The following is an 18,602-nucleotide window of genomic DNA, read 5'->3' as shown; positions in this document are numbered from 1 at the left end:
AGACGTGGTCAAGAGGTTCAGCTGTTTTTCAGACCAAATGTCAGAATGGGGAAGTAAATGTGTCTTTGACCGTGGAATGATTGTTGGTGCCTGACAGGGTGGTTTGAACATCTCAGAAACTGCTGATCTCCTGCAGATTTTCATGCAAAACAGCCTCTAGAGTTTGAGGAGAATGGTGTGAAAAAAAATTAAAAATCCAGTGAGCAGCAGTTCTGCAGGCAAAAACGCCTTGTTAATGAGACAGGTTAGTATAGAAGTGCCAGAATGGTCAAAGCTGACAGGAAGATGACAGTAATGCAAATAACTAAGCATTCTTCACAGAGTGGTATGCAGAAGAGCATCTCTGAACACACCACACTTCTTAAGTGGATAGGCTACAGAAAAACGCTTAGTAATCTAAAAAACAAGTCTAATAAATACCTAATAAAGTGCTCACTGAGTGTATATTTATCTCAGCCATTTTTCATTATGGGTTTTGGAAATGGGTAAGACTTTGAAGCATATTTTTCAGTGTGTAAATCAGAACTAGACTGGCCCCACCAGATACCAACATAATGGACATCTGCACTACACAGGTTAATAATTCATTCATTTCTGACTGGCAGAGAAAACATTTTGTATTTATTAATAGTGCAACACAGAGATGTGTGTAATATTAAACCAAACAGAAATGAAATGCTTAGCCAATTCCTGCCTTTCACACACACACACACACACACACACACACACACACACACACACACACACACACACACACACTTTTATTTATTTATCTCTGCTACATATGACAGAAAATAGTGAGTAATTTATCTAATCTCCACTGTCTATCTGACAGAACATCGCAGACAGAATATCAGTGCCATTGTGACCTCATGCCATTGGTCAACATTATGACCTCATATAATTCACTGCCATTATGAACTCATGCCATTCACCGCCATTATGACCTCATATCATTCTCTGCCGATAATGACATATCATTCACTGCCATTATAAACTCAGTTCTTTTGAGCTCAGTGAAATGGCATGGTGATAATAACTTAAATACAAAATACCCCTTTTATGCCTTTCGGGCCTATTAAAAGTTTTTAGAAGAAAAAAAAAGTTCATAGGTTTCAGAAACTTCAGTGAGAGAGACATGCCCAGCAGTAAGCTAATATTAGTAACCTTTACCTAAGATTCCAGTAACCAAGGTGACAAAAAAAAGAACCCACTGATTTACAGGAAAGTTTCAAATATTAATTTGATGTAAATTGCCTGTGAATATTCAATGATCCATTGATGGTATGCCTAGTACTGCACGAATCTTCACTGGAAACAATGAGGGGAAAAAAAACAAAAAACATTCGGTTATGTGCCAAAAGGAATGCGATGCCTTTCAATTTCTCCATGTTCCTCTGAAAGGGCTGTCAGAACGGTGAGAATCTACATAACTGTAAATACAGGCTTATTGGTGCCGTCCCTTAATTCTCTGTGAATTCTGACAGCGTCCATGCCCACGCCAATAATCCATTACTTTCACAACAAACAAGGACGGAATGAACAGCTATCTGCTGATAGCACCAGCAGTCTGTTTAGAAGGACTTCAAAGACAAATGAGCAATTTGGTGCCATGAATCATTACCAATGGCTTCCAGACTCACAGGGAACGGAAGAGAAACTCATTCCATGGGAAAGCTGTCTATGAGTTTCAGCGGTTATGAGCCGGTTCATCTGAACCTCAATCTGACCAGCTTTGGTTTTGATCATTCACCTCTTTGTTTGCCATTTGAGAAAGAACCTTTTTAATTTAAAAACATTTTAAAACGTTAACTCACTTTAAATGTTGCCTACAACTGAAGGGAGACTGGGATCCTCAGTTTATATTTGCATATCCAGAGGAATAAAAAGCCCACTGCCCCAAACCAGCATTTTCTATGTTGCATAATGCATAAAGTCCATTATTTGTGGCAATGATCATACTGTAATCGATAACAACTATTTGCAACCTATACTGGCTGGACATATGAACACTTACAAATGTATTGTACAGTGTTTAACCAGGAAGGTCAACTCAATCCCCATCAACACTCATGCCCTTTGGAGCCCAGGCAGTGGGAGAATTGAGACGTTTGTGCTGCCAATCAACTATGGTGGCGGTGGGGGTGAGTAAAAGTCCTGCCATGTGTTTCTCCCACCCAGCCTCTACTCTTGACTTTATGAACCACTTTCAGAATAGGACCAGCACACAGGTGCTAACACCTTTACTCGATAACTAGCATAGATAATGCTAGTTTTCATTAATAATAATAATAAGAATAACTTTATTTGTTGAGCACTTTACGAGCATACAGCACAATGTGTGTAACAGCAGTGAACACAAACACCAATAGAAACAGACACAGATTTGTACAGTGAGCGGCAATGGCAGCTACACAGCGCTCAGTAACCTCCTCCAGAACATGGTCCCCATCGCTGCAGTGGGCCTTGGAGTTCTTGGAGTGAGACAGAGGCAACAGAGCTGGTGCCAACCCCCCTGGGGTTCCATCCAGGTACAACCCGACAGCATGGCGCCGTTTAGCTTCAACCCTTCAGGCAGGAGAAGGGGCAGGTTGGTTAGCATAGCTGCTAACACCATAATTAATGAGCCTCACGGCCATCTGGGTTTCTGTGCCCTCTGTTAATAGTACAGTGCATAATATTAACAGGGGACATAGAGGTAGGAAACACACTGACACACAACAGCACTGTTAAATCAACTCTAATCCAATACACAACAACCCATCACAGCCTCCTAAAACACTACAGCTAATACAATGGGGGATGTAAGCCATCTCCATATACTGCAGCACCACAACTAAATACAGAGAGCAACAGAGAACCAAAAGGAAGTCCATCGAAAGTTTAATACCCCAGAGAAGAAATTAGTATGCCTTCAGCCTGAAGGAACAAGCTTTTCATCAAGGTAACTGGCGCTTGGAACACGTAGGGCAACAGTAAGTGTAAAAAAAAAGAGGAGAAATTTAAATGTAAAAATGCTCATGGCTAAAATGAAAAGGACTTGAAGCAGTTTGTTAGGCACATTTCTGCTTCTGTTTGTTGTTTGTGTTTGTTTGTTGTTGCTGTTACACACGTTGTGGAGATTGCAGTGATGAATTGGGGCTTCACAGTGAAGGTTTGAGGGGCCTGGTGGATCTCCTGAGAGGTTTTGAAGAATGCGCTCCTGAGGTCAGGTATACTCATTCTCCTGAGGGGGGTACAGCAGGAACATGATTCCCACATACCGCAGCATCACAGAGGCGTGTTCGCCCAGTGGAAAAGTCTGCACCACATTTTTCATTTATCCCAGGTTCATACAATCATTCATTTTAGTTATGGAAAATGTAGCTGTAAAAAATCATAAAATGGTCATTTTATGATCATAAAAAAATCTCCCCCATTGGTTATACTTTTCTGTTTTTTAAATGAAGGATTCAGGGGAAAAAAACATTCCTTATTTTGTGCTACAGGTGGGTTAGCTAGATACATAACTTTTAACTTTTACAATTTTTATCTTCATAAGTCATCTGAGTCACGGGGGAAATAAACTACAAACAATGCCCTCCAAAAGTATGGGAAAGCAAGAGTGAAATGTTACTTTTGCTATGTATTTTATGCCATTTAGATTTTGAGATCCTAAGATGAATATGACACAAAACTACAGACAGTCAGCTTTTATTTCATGGCAGTTACATGCATATATGTTTGACACTTTTACAGAAATAGCTGTTTTGGTATTGATATTTCAGTTTTATTTCTTTTTTTATTTCAGTTCTACAAAAGTAAATGGATGGATGACTGACAGGTGCTTCCCTGTGCATGGATTGCTCACACATAAAAGAGCAGTGAGAGTGTAGTCTTGGGAAAGTCTTAGCCTTTATGTTCATGCGTGGAGATTACATTTGGAGTCAGAAGGCATACGCCATCACAAAGTCCAGATAACTAACAATGGCTGAAAAACAACTAATGTGTAGGCTGAGACGACAGAAGAATTCATTAAGGAGGATAGCGCAGAAACTGGTAATGTCAAGATCAGCAGTTTGGAAAGTCTTGAAAAAGAAAGAAAAACACTTGTGCATTTGGAAATAAACACCGCACAGGTCAGCCAACGAAGACTGTACTTGATGACAAACAAATCCTAAGAGCTGTGAAGAAAAACCCCTAAAACACTGGCCAGTGATGGTAGGGGCTAAAATATCACAAGCCACCGTATGCAGTCGATCAGAAAAGTTAAATTAAGGTAATTGGTTGCAACACAAACCAGCACGTAGATCGACCCTCCAGGACTGGAGTTTCGCTCCCTGTCATTAGCAACAAGAATCAAAATGCCAGATTCGAATTAGCCAAAAACAGCGAGCCAAGGCAGAAGAGTTCTGGAACAAAGCTTTATTTGACAGATGAGACCAAAATAAACTTCCTTGGGCTTTGGAACACTCATCTTTATTGATGAAGTAATGGAAGATGGCAGCAATAGGATGAATTTGGAAGCATATGGACAGATTTTATCTGGCTATGTATGGTACACAGAAATTCCTCCAACCTCATTGGCCAACGCTTTATCCTGCAGCAAGACAATTAACCCAAACACACTGCCAATGTGTGATAGGCAAAACTCTCTCACAAAAAAGTAACTCGCCTAATTTAAATCCAATCGATCATGAATTTCACTTGCTGAAGACACACAAAGATCAACTGAAAGAGGATGAACTGAAGGCATGGAAAGGCATTTTCAAAGACGATTAGTGACGTCAATAGGTCGTAGACTTAATGCTGTCATCGCATTTGAGGATTATCCATCTAATATTAGACAACATTGCTTTGATTTACTTCTGAGTTTATCCATTAACTTACTTTAATACAGCCGAAAATGGTGTCTGTTATATGGTAAGACATACATGCATGTAAATACCATGAAATAAAAGCAAGTTAGAAGGGGTCTGGACTTTTGTATTATTCATCATTGATGTTAAATCCAAATACCGGAAGTATAATACCTGAAGTATAACAAATAGCTAAAATATCAAACTTCACTCGACTGTTCCCATACTTTTAGAGGGCACTGTACTGTACTGTATGTACCCATAGCACAGAAATTCATTAGGCTACTTAATCTGACTAATGCACATTAGCGCTGGCAGTTTGCCGTGTGATGTAATGTCCAGAGGTGGATATTTCGGTAAAGAATGTGCCTCTCCAGTGACCATGGTGGGGAGCCCCCTACATTTCCATAGCCCCTCCATAGACCCCATAGACAGGACAATGGGCTCTCGTTGAGTATCCCAAATTAAAATGCATCCCTCATGCTGTCCCAACACACAAGCCTGTTTATTAAGCAAGCCATGCGCTGCTCCCCGTGTGAATTATCTCCCTAATACGCACTCAAAGCCCCAGCATGGAGCTGAGCTACAGAAACACATCCAAGTCTTGTGTATATTCATTTTAAACCTCTCAAAGCCTTTCTTGGAAACCCATATGCTAACTGAGGAAATAAAATAAAAAACCTTGTTAGTGAAGACAGTTTTTAAAAAATCTACAGGTTCACTGAAGGCAGATGCCATAATCTTAGAGATTTTACTCAAATATTAAATTTTTTAAAACTTGGTTAGGATGTAGGGAAACGGCAACATATAAAGAATGAAAAAAAATTATAAATGTTATATTTTGCATTGTTCTTATATTTAGCATTGTTATTATATTTTTCATTGTTCTCGTACAGCTAACTTTACCAAGAAGCACCAAGCACAGTATTTTCCTTTGAAATTAATTAATTTATGCCCGCTAGCTTTGGGTCAGTCAACAGAATATACATTGATATTTAATTTCAGAGAAAACAAGCCCAATTTATAAAAAGTTTTCGAAAAGACATTCATCTTTTTTTTTTTGAGCATGCATTAATGGCAGGTCATTCGCTGAAAGGAAATGAAAACAGAATGAACAGGTCCAAACAGGAAGTGATCTCAGATAAATTATCATTTCTTCCACATTCTCTCTTGACCTTGACAGAAGATGTATTGGACTCCTGTCACAGTTGAGATTGTACACCAGGAACTGTGGGATTTGGGCTGTAATTGGAGTTTCATATTTATGACCCTGCCGTACATTTCCTTGAATTGCGGAGCACCCCGGGAGACTGTTGATCATCTGAAATCAAGACAGACTCTAACCTTGACGATTGGTTTCTTATTCACAACAATTGAAGTTTGTGGGTGGATTCAATCTAACCTGCAAAGCCATCACCCTCAACCTGAACCTTGAATTGCAAATGTGCGCACAACTTTCTTTTTTTTTTACATAAGCATTACTTGTTTATTTCACCAACTCCAAAACCACGTATCTAAGGGGAAGAAACATGCTTTTGACAAGTTGCAGTGAAAATATTTTCAGAAATATGATTTATTTTGTAGTGTAGGCTCCATAGAATATATGGTTCCTGAGATTCAGAGATGCCCACACAGGGAAAAAGAATGACTTGTCGGGTCTCAGGAGGTTATGAAAAAAAAGAACTGACAAAATAAATTGAGTAAATTGAGTTTTCTCCATAGAAAATCGCATTTGTATCTGTGGAACTGGCACGATATGCGGCATTTCATTTAAACCAGAAGTACACAACCGATTTCCTGGACAAATAAGCTTTGCTTAACAATTTTTCTTTTTTTTTAAATTAATTTTAAAAACTGTTAATTTTGAAACTGTTATTGGCAATGCACAAATTGCAATTATCTTTGGTGGACAAACCTCCATCCTCCCACCCACCCAGACACCTGAATAAGATAAAATGATGGGGTTTTGTTGTTATGAAATTGATGTGGTATAAAATAAGAATCTTTAAAATGGTTCATCCATTCTATGTGAAACTATACATTACATTTAATTAGCCATTTAAAAAGAAGCTCTTTAATGCAAAAGGATAGAAACAATAGCAACAGTGAAGGGCCTAACCAGGACCTAAAAATACCAAGGTGTCGGGACCTGGCTGAGGTGGGGGGTGAGGCTGGGATTTGCTATTTAATTTATTATTATTATATTTGTTTAATTTGGTAATTTCACTAAGGATGGATTTTACGATGTAAATGCTGTACAGGTAGTCTCTAGATTAGGCTGAAATTAGAGAAAATATTAAAGACCATTCATTCCGCTCCTAAATTAATTGTGAATGAAATAAAATATACGTTGGCTGCGGAAATGGACATAACATGGCCTGCACGTCTTCATGGGTAGTTACAGGCCTGGTAACAGGTACTCCTTTCAACACTACAGAGACGTACGTAAGATGACTGATAGATCGTCTTTAAGATATGAAGTAAGTTAAATCATTTAAATACATTCCTTGCTGATAGCAACTAAATTTTTATTTGTATTCCAAATGCATTTCCTGGATGGCATACCCAGTGTGGGAACAATGTCTATCCCAAAAATAAATGTACCCACCCCTCCTCATCGCCCCGACTCTATTTACTGTAGGATTGTCCACAATCAGATAAGCAAGTCGAAATAGGATTTAATTACTAACCCCCCCCCCACATTCATATTCAGCTAATGTAAATATTGTCTTTCCTGCGGCACGGAGACTCTGTGCAGGGAGAGCTGTGGGGGAGACATGCGGGGCTTTCTCTGCGTGAGGCCGGGGCGGGGAAGGGCGGGTGGATCCACACTGGCTGCCCTGTCACACACGCTGGCCGGTGACGCACCTGCCCTTTTAACAGCTCTCCTGAGGAGAGGGTGATAACTGACAGCCGGAAAGGGCAACGGGCGTCCACGTGAAAGACACGCAGGGATACAGAGGCCGCCTGCCGCTTGATTTGTGCCCGGAAGAACATTCTTACAGTCTCACATTCTCCCGGTTCCTTCAGAGAGGCCTGTTTAACCCTGTGTAGTCTTAACATCCTGTTTACTCCTGCCATATATGACCCGCCTTCACTAGACCCCTAAAATAAAGCAGCTTCATTGAATTTTAAACCCCAAATCTATTTTGCATGAAGAAACAACCTGTCACTCATTACAAACTTCGTGATGAAATTTCAAGTTTTGACCCTGAAGACAACACAAGGGTTTACCCATTATGGACTAAGGCACCCTATAGAAAAACCCATAGAAAAGCCTAGGAATCATAAAGCATTTCAACGGTCATGTGTCTTGAAAAACGGTCATGTGATCAAATACAACGCTGGTGTCGCATCTGTCTGTTAAGGAAGATGTAACGCACAGGCCACATCTGTCTGGTTTGTGTGTCTGCCATCAATGATAAATCAGTGATCAATAACCAATCAGTGCTGTCTCTGTACCCTTTTTAAATGATACGTTTACCATTATCATAATTTCCCTTTGATAGTTCTTGTATTACAAAAGTGTATTTGTGGATTAATTATTACTGTACCCAAACCCCCATCCGCAGCCCAGTGTTCTCTCTGCGTTAAAGTGCTGAAATAAAGAAAAAGCTGCTATTTATTGCAGGTACATCACCCGAAAATAGCAGCAGGGCACTTACCCCTAGCGCAGCGAAACGGCCGTGGTTTCAGCCACTTTGTGATAAACGGCAAGCGCTTATATTGCTGGAAATCTGAATTAATCGCGTAATTTAAAAAATATGCACTTGGCAGATGAACAAAGTGCCATTTTAGCATCCCTTTTAGCACCGCGATAGAGCATTCGAGCATTCCAGGGTCTGACTGACCTGTCCTTGGGCGAGAAACACAGCCGTGATTACGATCCCCACATTACCCAGTCGTAGCCATGATGGCGAGCTCTTAGCAGATTTTATTAATCACTCCAACTCAAAAACACAGGGGAATAGAAACGGAGCCGCTCTATATATAACTAAAATTGTACGTGAAAGTACAGGACTGGCGTACAGTTTTCTGACGCCCTTGGCCATGAGCTCAGTGCAGAAAAGAAGCAGGAAACTCGAGCAGAATGAATGCCTAGAGGGCATCATTAAACAATATAAGAAGACGCATTACATTTGCATATTGGGCATTTAGCAGATGTGCTTATGCGCAGCGACTTTAACGGAGTACATTATTTTTACATACAAGCCATTAGCACAGCTGGATGCTGTTCTCAGCAAAGCAGATGTGATTATGAATCCCGCCCAAGCGTACACTAGCAGCTCCCCTACAGCGAGTGAACCCGCGGCCCCGGAGCAGGGGGGTACGCGAGGCGTTCTGGACCCCAGAAACGATTCTCTGGGTTCCCCATCCTGCTGGAGTTTTTGTGGGCCCTCTTCAGCTGTGGGCCCCAAGCTGTGGGCCCCTAGAATCGTCACCACCTTTCACCCCTCTAGCGATGGCCCCGCTCTGGAGGAGTAAGCGTTTCTCAAGCACTGTGCCATCTGACAAGGTCAGGAAAGCTTAAAAAAGTTTAAAAAATGAATTTAAAAAACGAACAATTAAATGAACAATTCCCATTCACAAAATCTGAAATAAATGCAATTAGAATTCATATCGCCGCAAAAGAACATTCTACTGTTGACATGAAAGTCAGTACTTCGTTCACTTTAGAGAGAGTGGCATCATTACATTACATTAGATCAGATTCTGGAAATCACATTACATTACATCAGATTCCGTACATTTGGAAAGTGTGTCCCAGAAAGAATAGCGGTTGGGAAAAGCTGTCCCGACCATAAAGATTCACTCATGATGATCCGCTCATCAATGTCACCTCGCATAAATACAAATTGGCACAAACTGCATAAAATACAGCAGTTAAGTGAATAGTATTTGCCATGAACAACAGAGAATATTGCTGAAAAGTATTAGGAGGATGTTGCCAAACTGATTAATGGGAATTTCTATATGAAAAAGAACAGCCAGAGGTTATTACAGTATAACACATTCACGCTTGTATTTGCACCTTTCCCTCCCTACCTCAGTACTATGATTAGCCATATGTATGCCATAGCTTATAATAGCACTTATGTATAATTATTGTAGTATTCGGGGTATTCTAGCTGCCAACTGTGGTATGCTAGTTGGAAAGTTCATGTACTCTTCAATTTGTATCTATGTGATCACGCTAGGACTCGGAACTGTACTTTCCTCTAGGGTCCTCAACGCACTTGTCCCTGGGTTTGATTTGCACTCTATTGTACATCACTCTGGATAAGAGCGTCTGCTAAATGCCTGTCATGTAGTGTAATATAATGTACTATATGTCCACTTTGACATAAAAAAATTAAAATAAAATAAACCTGATTAAGACGGTCCAAAGAGGTAGCCAAGACACATGAGTATCCACCCTAAGAGACAATTAGCTATACTGTCTATCAATCTTTTTTTATGAATTTCATTTTTGTTTGCTATTCATTATCTGAGGTTCAGGAGGTAATCCAAAGAGAAGGCGGACGACCTGAGCAAACTAAACCGAAGCTAAACCTTCACTCAATTATCGCAGCCTCCTGAGCCTGTCAAGACAGGAAGGACGGGAGGCGATTTCTCTTCCAGACCTCCTCTTTCATCTTTATTTCTTCTTCTTCTTCTTCGACAGCTCTGTCCGGGAAACCCAGCGAGTGTTTCACCGGGGTTCCCAGCTCAGTGGGAGGACAACAGCACAGCAGAAATAAAGAAGGCAATTTAGCGGGGCTCGAGTGTCTTCTGGAGGGGGAGCGGCTGGCTTTAATTTCATGGGCTGCAGCTAGCGGTGTGTTTCCGCAGAGACGCACACGGGGAGACTTCTCCTTAAAGTTTAAATCCTCCTTTCTGCAAAGGAGCTGGCTGTACCAGATGTGAGCGGTGACGGTTGCAGTTGACGTTGAGCCTTTAGTTTTGCCTAAGCTTTTGAAAGCAGTGGCAGGAAATGCTAAACATATTACTCACAGCAAGTGGCATCAATGGAGCTGCACATATTGCTATCAGGTGCAATTGTCATCGCAGTCTGGTTCCCAATCTGTTAAGATGCTAAATCATCTCTAGCATGAACCGGGTGCAAATGAAGACCGCTTCTGCTTACACCTCCTACTGCCTGGTCCTTGTGCGCTATCACCTCCTGTAAAAATGCTCTTCTTAACCATCCAGTCAATCCAGTCAAAATGGAGGAGGTAAATGGTTGGCATTTATATCGCACCTTTATCCAAAGCACTGCACAATTAATGCTTCTCATTCACCCATTCATACACACTCACTCATACACCAACGGCGATTGGCTGCCATGCAAGGCACCAACCAGCTCGTCAGGAGCATTTAGGGGTTAGGTGTGTTGAGCAGGGACACCCAGGGTGGGATCGAGGCGGCGACCCTCCAAAAGCCAGATGACTGCTATTACCACCTGAGCCAATGTCGCCCCATACGGGGGTGAGGATTCCAAAGCAGCACGGGGCTATGAACCACACAAAAGACGAGAGAAACCCGCCTCACACAAAACAACTACGCCTTCTCTTCGCAGTTGGGCAGCGATAAGCCTGACCAAATTAAATTCAATACCTGTGATTGGCACTCTGTACAGGTGGATATAATAAACAGACAGGCCTGTCTCCCCCAACGCGGGTCACTTGCCTCTTCCGCGTTGCTCACAGCCCTTCCGTAATCCATAATTAATTGGTGGTTGCACAGTATTAGGTCACCGTCTTCACATCAGAGTGAACGGAGCCGGCATTTATACCGAAGAACCAGAGATAACGAGGTCTGAAACAGACCGAGGAACAATAGCACCGGTACAGAGCGCTATGTATAGCACTTGCGGTTTTTGTACAACGTGTTGCGTGCCTGCTCGAATGTCCCTGTACGTCTTCATCTCCAGAAGTTTTCAACGTTCCTCAGCAGGCTTAAAACGGGGGATGATAAGGATCATCGCAGCAGCCAATGGAAAATGTTTTCATTCCTGTTCCTCGTTAGTTCTGAACACGTCGAGCGAGTGCAGGATCGCTTTGTTCTGTGCTCAGTCTGTACGTAGCTACCTAATGAGGTACGCTTGTAAAAAGGTTAATGCAATTTGTGCACTTCTCCCCAGCTCCTGTTATAAACCGCTACAACTATACAGTTTAACAATCGCAATTATATTATGCATCAGGTGGAGGCAAGCGAGTGGCAGAGATCTCTCCATTGTTTGTTTAATCGGGGCTTGATCTCCACTGAAGTCTTGCCGATTATTCTCCACTGGTTTTCAATGTTACCTGAGCCGTAATAATGAATGATTCACAAAATTACTCATGCAAATCAAGTAAACTTACAACAATTAGCCCCTTGAGTATCGCCCCCTTTCTTCTTCTGAAAATGACATACCCAAAATTAAATGCCTACTATTCCTGAACCCTTTTGACTACAGGCATAATCCTGGTGTCTTGTGAAAGGTTGTTTTCCAAGACTCAGAATTACTCTAAGCACCACGAAAGTATCAGAAGCTGAAACACAGTGGATGTGGAAGATTTTTGTCTCGCTGAAAAGATTTTCTGTTTCTGAGCGGATACAGATTATTGTGGCGGTGACAGTGTCGAAGCTGTGTCTAGGCATTTTTCCAAAATGGACATTTGGAGACTCCAAAAACTAAATGATATTTTGGGTCCTATGACACGTAAAATACTGTATTTTGCTTACTAAAGTAAACAACACGTTTTTATTAAGAAAAATGAAAAATGTTTCCCCCCCGCCTGTCACCCTCCCCGTATCTCTCCCTCTCCCTGTGCTCTCCTCAGACTCCACAATTTCACATGCTATTTATTATTCAAAATCAGACTTGCTCTTTATTCCTACGCATACTGACAAATAATACAATATTTTGAGAGTGCATTTAGATGATCACTGATATAAAATGGGGTCAAGATGATGAAAATGCCCTCTATTGTGGAGCCAAATGTGTTTTCACTGTCTTCCTCAGAAATATTCACTCGAGAATACTCGAGAGGCTGGAGAAATGAAAGATTGCTTGGAAGTCCCCTAAAGGAAGTCCTCTATTTAGATGTAGGCATCGCAAATTAGTTGTAAAATATCAAAATGTTTGGCCATAAAATCCTCAAGAACAGTTTCTGCTGAAGCGTCTTCGCGTCCGTATTGAAAATGCTACAGTTTTGTTACGCAGGCAAAACAATGCTGTGTCGTTTTATGAATGTCTAAAAAACAATACACTGCTGGCAATGTAAGGTCTTCAGCTAAAATGCTTCTTAGTTGTTACGTCAATACCATACCACGAGCTGGTTCTAGGTTGAGCTGAAGTTGTATTTTTTGCTCACAGATGGAGATCATGCCTTTACTGTGCAACAGGATTACCGATACTGGACAGATAAAGTTGAATGTGGGCTCTTCAGAGAGCCTATAAAACATAGGTAATAGCATTTTTGTAGAAGTATGGAGTAGGGAAACGTACAATAATGATATAAATTATAAGTATACAATGGAAATTCTATCAATTTCTATTTCTGAGTTAGCACTTTTTTTGAATTGCATTATTACATATTTGGTTTGCTGGAGCCTTGCCGTGAAAATGACACTGACATTACCTTATTTTGTGAAGTAAATATATATCCAAAATGCAGAGATGATGAGGTCCCCCAATGCTTGTTTTGCCACCCACATGTTGCAAAATAAGGAGCTGTTGTCACAAAAGCAATGACATCTTAAAATAGGTCATACAGATAGAGTGTGTTTTAACCCTTTCAAACGGTATATGTTGTTATAATGGTGATGGAAAATCGCACTGTTAAAACTGGAATGAATGCCAAAAAATCCACATCGGCTCAGTGTAATTGTATAGTAAAATAATATGATTTTTCCTTTGACGTTTTGGCCAAGTCTTAAATAGATATTTGTGAGAGTGTCACACCAGCTTTAATCTTCTGTACTGTGTTAGTTCTCATTTGAGTCAGCACCTCATCTCAGCTGCCAGAGGACAATTATTTTTAACAGAAAAAGGAGTCTTGGTGTCAAGTTATTGCCAAATGCACAAATGAAATACAAGGTTGGGGTTCTGGCAACACCTATTTCTGAGCAAGTGTTGATTCAGTAAGATTAACTGGAAACTTGCCTGTCATTTCACAAGAGATTTATTTTAATTTGGCACACAAATGACAGTAAAAGAATAATAACGACTAAATAAAGGAACCATTCAGCCACGGACTGAATCCTTTGAATAATGAACAAACAGACTTCTTGGAATGACTTTCTCTGCGACCACTTCGAACAAACAATTTAAAGCAACATGGTAATTGGAGATTGAATATTTGTCTCCATACATGCATTCATGCCTTTATAATATTATGAGTAAGGCAAGCAGTAATTTGCAAACATCCTTCTGAATCAGATGTGCACTGTATTGAGCCCTATTTGCATGGAATGGTGACATTTTAGAGCAGGACATGTAGATAAAACAGCTTAACGTAGATTAAATTAAGATAAAACAACTTCAATATGCATGACCCAGACAGTGCACTGTGTCGCCATTTCCCTGATAATGATAATGTGTGCAGCTGGAAACCAATCTGATGAATTTTAGAACGGATGAAACTGTTGACCCTTGGATGTCTCTGTCTCCTTTTTCTTACAAGAAAACAAGCCAAAGTGAAGCTAACCTCGTATTGCTCCTTATACCGTTTCATATTAGCCTCTAGAACGTTCCACATTCAAACGCTTTGAGAGCCTAGAGCAGGGGTGACCAACCCAGGGCCAGGAGAGCCACAGGGTCTGTTGGTTTTTGTTGTTACCCTGCACTTAATTACAGCTGCCGATTAAACAGCTAACTCACCTAATTTGGTTTTCTTGGGTCTAAAGTGGTTGTTGCACTTCAGGTGAAAACAAAAACCAGCAGACCCTGCGTCTCTCCAGGACCAGGGTCGGTCACCCCTATGTGAGTAATGCTGTCTGAGTCCTCCATTTGACCTGCTGGAGGACTCGCTGCTGTGAAATACCGCAGCTGAGATAAAAAATATCTGAGCGTTGTTCACGGCAACCACAGCGAGGAGCAAAATGCATTAAGTCCGTATCTTTTCCTCCATCTGCTGCCCTCTCCTGCAATTTAATTTAGCTTTTTAAATTTTTCTCTAGAAAGCACACAGGACCTGTGCCTGTTTGAAAAGGCTGTTTGCATTTGTCATTTACAGCGAATGCTGTCCTGGAGAAGTCGAATCCATCAGCGTTTCAAAAGAGGGCAAGCGGACGCTTGAAACCCCCATGGGTTGCAATTTCACTGAATTTGACTCTTGATGTCTTTGTATTAAGTTCAATTCCAAAATTCCTTTTTCTTTTTTAAATCAGGACAAGGTCAAGACTCTTAGGTGTCTGGACTTCAGGACTTCCTTCATTAAGCTGAACCAGATAATACTGGCTGTCTTAAGCTATTCAGAGAGCACAATAGCACCGGAGGTGAAATATTGCTTATGAGAACAGAAATCTTGGTAAAGTTAGTTGCAGACAGATGAATACATTGGATTCTGTCTGACTGGATAAAGTCATTTCATTACCCATACGGTGAACTAGAGCCACAGAAAGAACACATACACACCAAGCCCTGCATTTCTTTCTACAAAATCCCCTGCAAATTCAGGTGTCGGTTAGGCCGGCCAGCCAGCCAATCAACTCACTTTCAGGTTTCTATGCCAATACATTACTCAGAGTCAAGCTCTATTTAGGCTTAAGTAGAGGGCTAAGCACAACAACCCACAGTCCTGACAAACATTTACGTTTCTGCCAATCTCATTCAAACTTCATTTCAAATATTCAAAATATTAAAAACATTGCATCATTCTGAATTTTCTTCATAATGTAAAGTTATATTAGAAGTAAATTATTATATTTATAATATACTCATTTACAGAGGTCAGTACACTATACTGTACGTATAGTACAGAATTTTTATTTTATTAAATTTCACTAATAGACATGCATCTATTTTTATAAATACAAGAAAAAGTCCTTAATTTGTTCATTCTAGATGTATTGGACTGGAAGTTACTGTTCAACATAGCACCTGCCAAGTTTGCTTTATTAGCTTCCAATAAACTTGAAGCATATGTGCTCAGCAAATTGTCTTAACTGCTCTCCAGCATTTCCGTGAAGTTTTAAGACTAGCCAACGCATTCCTCACAAAATTTTTATTTTTATTTTTTTATTATTATTTTTTTTTTTGGCAGACGCTTTTAATCCAAAGCGACTTACAAGTGCATAGGTTCTACCATAAGTCAGAGCATCACATCCAGAAACTAGCAAAATACACAGGAAATGCTGTTCTAAACATAGTTGTCATCAGAAGTATTTTTTTATTTTTTATTTTTTATTTTTTGGGGGGGGTTAGACAAGGATAGGGATATCAGAAAGGAGGGGCAGGGGAAATCAGGAGGGAGGACTAAGGTAGAGTTTGAAAAGGTGGGTTTTGAGTCTGCGTCGAAATAGGGGGAGGGATTCTGCTGTTCTGACAGTGGTAGGCAGGTCATTCCACCACTGAGGAACCAGAACGGAAAACGGTGCACGTAGAGAGGGAACCGTAAGGCGACCAGAGCTGGCAGACCGGAGTGGTCTAGCTGGGGAGTAGGGAGTGATCAGGGATTGTATGTAAGGTGGGGCAGTCCCCTTAGCAGCCTGAAATGCCAACACTAGGGCCTTGAAACGGATGCGTGCGGCAATGGGAAGCCAGTGGAGGCCAATGAGAAGCGATGAAACTATGATATGTAGAAATATAGAGAAATATACCCAGACCTCATAAACGGAATAGCACTCAAAGTTTCAGCCCACTTCACACCTTTCTAGTTGAGAAAAACAAAGTCGTAAAAAATGCTTTTACCACAGAAACGATGTGCCGCTTGTGTTGCTTTTAGACGCAGACACTCTTGAAGCACACACTGTAATTAGACCCCACTGTGAGAGAAAAATCATCCTGACAAACAATCATTTTGAAACTGCATCCAGTATTTTATACATCTACTTGTGCACAATGGGATTTATAGTCCGCTACAAGCACATTGGAGATACAGTAAATATCCATCCCAACACACACACACACACTTTCATTTTCTCAGAAGTAACCTGCGGTGTTTTTGAAATCCACACTGCCGACTGCTCTCTCAGACAATTTACAAGTGCCGGACGGGACTCCTACCCCACTCTGCGCCGAAGCGGCTCTTCAAAAAGACTCAAAACGCAATGCGCGGGCGCGACACAAAGAGCATTTTTACAACACCGCAGGAGTTTGCGGAAAGGCAGCTTTCAGACCGGCTATAATTGCATCTGAAATAAACAGGAGAGAAACAGAAAGACGCCTGGGTGTGCTGCACCTCAGGGGAACAAAATCCTCTTACATTGCGACTGTTTTCACTGGCAGCGCAATGCAGATGATTCATCTCCAGATCTAATGCACACACTCACGCCCCACGCGTGCTGGGTGCTCACGCCGCGGACGTAGACCGGCGTTTCCAATTTACGAGCCGTCGAACCCAGACGCATGCGTCCGCCAATGGCTTGTGTGTATTGGAATTCATATTCCAAGAGAAAAGGGAACAAGAAAAGGTCGATATTTCTAAAACCGCTGATCATTACCATTACCTCATGTGATCGTTATCACCGTTTTATCTGATCGTTATTCTTATCTGTTTTGATCACTATTGTTAATTTATCTGATCTTACAAATCAATAAACTTGCATGCAAGCCTTCAATCTGAAGGATGTTCCTTCCAATTTTGTGAATATTTGCTGCTTTTAGTATTAACCTTTATATTAATGATAAAAAATGTATTTGAAGAAATAAGTGTAGATCTATTCAGACGAGCGCACAGAGTACATGCATGTAAAGTGCATTATGGGAATGCGATTCTCACTGAGAGAATCTGTCACAAGCTGACAAATGAACCATCACAAAGAAGGAAATTGTTTCACCAGTCCTGGGAGAATCAGCCCTTTTATAGCACTCCTCCGTGGAGAAATGTGGGGTTAAGGGCCCACAGCTGCACAGATCTTATTGTGGCCACACTGGGCTTTGAACCAGCAACCTTCTGGGTTCCAGTCAAGCACTTTAGCCACTAGGCTATAGGCTGCCCCCCATGGGTCCTTATAGGATCTGTAGGTGTGTATTCAGCAACCAATCAAGCGGCTCAGGTGTGAGGTCATCGTTACCAACACAATGAATGTCAGTTTTAACACGTTCTTTCTTTAAAAACCAAAGCAAACGGAAGCACATTCCTGAAAGATAAAAAAATATATATAATTTGAAAAATCGAAATGGGAATGGGAATTTAAAGACGGGTGATGCTGGCATCTAACAATAAACCACAGCCCAGTGTTTCAGCCAGGCCATACAAATACAGAAAAATATTTGTAATAGTACCGTTTCACAAACGGAAGTTGAATATGCCTGCGTCTCTTCCTGCGTCTGGTGGAGCTGTTCCAGTTAAAGGCGTGATAAATTGTGAAAACGCAGCCCTTGACGTTGAGGATGGAGAGAGTGTTATAACGGAGGACAGGATAGCGTGAGCACACACTAGGGCCACTGCTGCCCTGAAGCAGACTGCGCACTGCCCACAGGGCATCCTCCATCACAGCTCCCTTACTTTCGGCTGGCAAAAACTGAGAGTTTGAAGCCGAGATAAAAATCGACTGAATTTTGCAGAGGCAGGAACGCTTTCTGGATTCCGCACGTTGGTACCTTGACCCCAAAAAGTGCCAATTTAGGGAAAC

The 18,602-nt window shown here is 41.1% G+C and overlaps 1 protein-coding gene across 3 annotated transcripts in view; it reads right to left on the bottom strand.

Annotated features, from left to right (window-relative positions):
- LOC133130850 (follistatin-related protein 5-like) overlaps positions 1 to 18,602 on the bottom strand; it is a 183,402-nt gene that overhangs the window by 124,654 nt on the left and 40,146 nt on the right. The gene's annotated exons all lie outside the window — the stretch shown is intronic.

This window comes from Conger conger, chromosome 6, assembly GCF_963514075.1.
Source record: "Conger conger chromosome 6, fConCon1.1, whole genome shotgun sequence".
Taxonomy (NCBI): domain Eukaryota; kingdom Metazoa; phylum Chordata; class Actinopteri; order Anguilliformes; family Congridae; genus Conger; species Conger conger.
Note: the sequence above shows the minus strand (reverse complement) of the source record. Positions and strands in the feature narration are given on the sequence as shown.